The 3,084-nt window shown below is 52.4% G+C and overlaps 1 long non-coding RNA gene across 1 annotated transcript; it reads left to right on the top strand.

Annotated features, from left to right (window-relative positions):
* The first annotated feature begins 319 nt into the window (after positions 1 to 319).
* Positions 320 to 2,791, top strand: LOC148111986 (uncharacterized). The gene is made up of 2 exons (XR_015730006.1): positions 320 to 460; positions 793 to 2,791. It is a non-coding gene; the product is annotated as an uncharacterized LOC148111986 (long non-coding RNA).
* The last annotated feature ends 293 nt before the right edge of the window (positions 2,792 to 3,084 follow it).

Raw genomic sequence — 3,084 nt, 5'->3', positions numbered from 1 at the left:
ACGTGCTGATACCTGCCGTGTCTGCAGCCTCCATACCTGTCTCCAAACTCCTCATCCACCATCTCGAAGGTCCTTGTCTCGGGAAAGGGGCTGGGGCCGAGCGACTGGGGGGCAGCGATATGAACTAGGGAAAAAATTGGCTTCCGGATGTCCCAGTTGGAGAGGCATTGAGGCCCCAAAGCTGAAAACTGACATGGAAAAATTAACCTAAAAAGGGATTCCATTGGCCAGACGTAGTTATTTCCCAAACAGACTAGGCCTGGTGATTGACTTATTTATATATTTTTATTTTTTATTACTCAGGTTTTTATCCACCTTTATTGTTTCTCTAAATAGCTCAAGGCATGAACATACTGAAGACGCCTTTGCCCTCACAAGAACCTTGTGAGATAGGCTATGGCTGAGAGGGAGGGACTGGCCCAAGGTGACCCTCCAGGCTTTCGTGCCTTGGATGGGACTGGTAAATTCTTGGAGGGGGGGCTCTTTCCTAATCCGAATGGTCACCTCCCCCTTTCCCTGTGACCAGAAGCCCCCTAGCAGTGCCAGAGATGGCCGAACTGATCAATCGCTGATTCTGACTCCTTTGGAGAGTTTCGATAGATGAGATGCCTCGAATTGGAGCCAGAATCAAATGGGAAGTCAGGGCAGTTTGAAGGGAGACCAGTTGTGATGGATTCTGTCAGTGTTTCTCAAACTGGGCCCCTTGAAGGCATCTGTGGACTTAAGGCCGGTTAGCAAAATGTCCCCTGAACTGAGAGAGGAAGTGACCGTGTCTCTCCATTTTTCAAACAGGTCAGCACCAGGGAAGAAAAGGTCCTTGAGGGAAGATCCTTGGGGAATCTCTCAGCGAGCAGTGATGGCCTCCATCTCCAGATTAACCAGCTGAGAGATTCCTTTGACTTTCAGATCCAGGAATTCAAGAAAGACAAACAACGGATGGAGGAGCAGCACAGTTGTCTCAAGCAGACATTGGATCAACTTCAGACCACAACAGAAGACCTGCAGAAAACTCTGCTGAAGAACAAAGGAAGGTTGGACCATGCCAACACGATGATCCCCCAGTTAGAGGTAGAGAACAAGTCTTTGGTGAAACACACTGAAGAAATGTCTGAGGTTACTAGCCAAGTGGCCTTCCTAAGACTTGAGAAGGCTGCCTCTGAACCTCTGAGAAACTCCTCAAAGAGGTCTGGAACCTTCTTAAGGACTTAAGAAGCACCTCTAGAGTCTGCAGCATGAACTGGCTGAGAGGGACAAAAGTTACACCTTGTGGAGAAAAGCCCCTCCAGCCAACTGAGGCAGAAAGTCACCCCTCTTCAGAATATGAGGGGAAATGGGAAGAAGCACCTCAACAATCGGCATCAGCAGCAGAGCTGTGTTTACCAGACCACAATGGAAGACCAGCAGAAAACTCTGGAGGACAACAGAGAAGGATGAACCAGGTCAGAATGGCCATCCAAGAATCAGAGCTTCAGAACAGGCGTTTGGAGAAAGTCAGAGAAGATCTCCACAGAGAGGTCACCAGCCAAGTGGGCTTCTTCAGAAATGATGTTGGCACTCCTGAGTGACCAGCACAGGGCAGAACTTTGCTGACACTCTCTCCCCATAGCTGGAATGGAGGAATGGGGGCCTTTTACCCATTTGAGAAAGAAAAAAGACTCTTCCCCTCCCTTCCCTTGACTTGCCACCCAGTGTGCCAGGGGAGTCATGGGAGCCCCACCCTTACCAGGGGAAGCCCCTCCCTTACCCCCACCTTACCAGTCACTGCAGGACTGCCAGCTGAGCTGAAAGCCTCCCAGCCACCCAGCATCAGGGCCTGAGAGCACGGAGGAATCCCAGGGCTCCGAGCCAAGAAGGAGGGTGGGGGTGATGGCCATGGCAGTGGTGAGGTGAGGTTGGTAAAGGTGAGTCCCCAGGCTCAGATCCAACCTTCGGAGTGCCAGCTGAGGCCGAGGGGCAGCAGTGATGAGGGTGAGGGCTCTGCTGTGGGGAGAGCAGAGAGTCTGGCCAGAGCTGGATCTGGGAGCCAGAACTGAGCACCCGAAGGAGCCGAGCAGCTGGGAGCAGGGCAGCCGCAGGAGAGGAGGAGAGAGGAGAACAGCTAGAAGCCGAACTGGGAGCTGAGGGGTCTGCAGGAGATGCCCAGAGGCAGCAGAGACCCCCGGAGGCCACAAGGCTGATGGAGCTGGTGGCAGAGCTGGAAGACAGGGCTGGGTTGAGGGTCTCGGGGGCAGGCAGAAACTCCTGCTGCTCCAGAGGCTGCAAGAGAGGAGCAACAGGAGGGGGAAGCCGGGGGCCACCAAGGCCAACTAGAGCTGGTCAGTGGCCAGTGGGTGGAGAAGTCGTCTTGGGGATGGTAGAACATAGGAGATAGATTGATAGGGCTGGAAGGGACTTTGGAGGTCTTCTAGTCCAACCCTCTGCTCAAGGCAGGAACTTTATACCCTCCGGTTCTCTTGTCCACTTTGGAAACTTCCAGAGATGGAGCCCTCACTCCTTTGGGAGGCAACCTATTCCATTGCTCGATTGTTCCTACTGTATGAAAAATGTCTCCTGACTTCTAGATTGGGTCTCTCTTTAACAAACTCCCCCCCCCATTTCCTCTTCTCCTTCCCTCCAGTGCTCTGGAGATGGAGCCCCTCCCCTCTTCTCTGTCAGAGCCCCTAAAAGTGCCGGAAGATTCTATCATGGCTGCCCAATCCTTTCCACCTTGTCTCAGCCAGACATAGCAAACTCCCTCAACTGTCCATCAAGTGATTTAGACTCCAGACCTTAAATCATCTTTGTTCCTCTTTTCTTCAGAATCTCCACAACTTTTTCTTTTCTGGGGTGACCAGAATTGGACAAAGTATTCTGAGGGTGGTCTGACCAGTGAGACATAAAGCGGTACCAGAACTTCTCGCCATCTTGGATCTACCCCTCTTTTTATGGCTGCCTAAGGCTGCCTTGGCCTCTTTTGTCAGCTGCAGCAGAGTTCTGGCAGATCCTCAAGTGCTTTGCCAGGAGATCCTTCCACAGGGACCACTGCTGAGCCAGGTGCCGCCTGTTCTGTAGCTAGGCATTGGGGATTCCTGCTAAGGATCCTGC

The sequence above is a fragment of the Pantherophis guttatus genome, chromosome 15 (assembly GCF_059756535.1).
Source record: "Pantherophis guttatus breed Tessera chromosome 15, ASM5975653v1, whole genome shotgun sequence".
Classification (NCBI taxonomy): domain Eukaryota; kingdom Metazoa; phylum Chordata; class Lepidosauria; order Squamata; family Colubridae; genus Pantherophis; species Pantherophis guttatus.
This window is presented reverse-complemented; position numbering and strand designations above follow the sequence as displayed.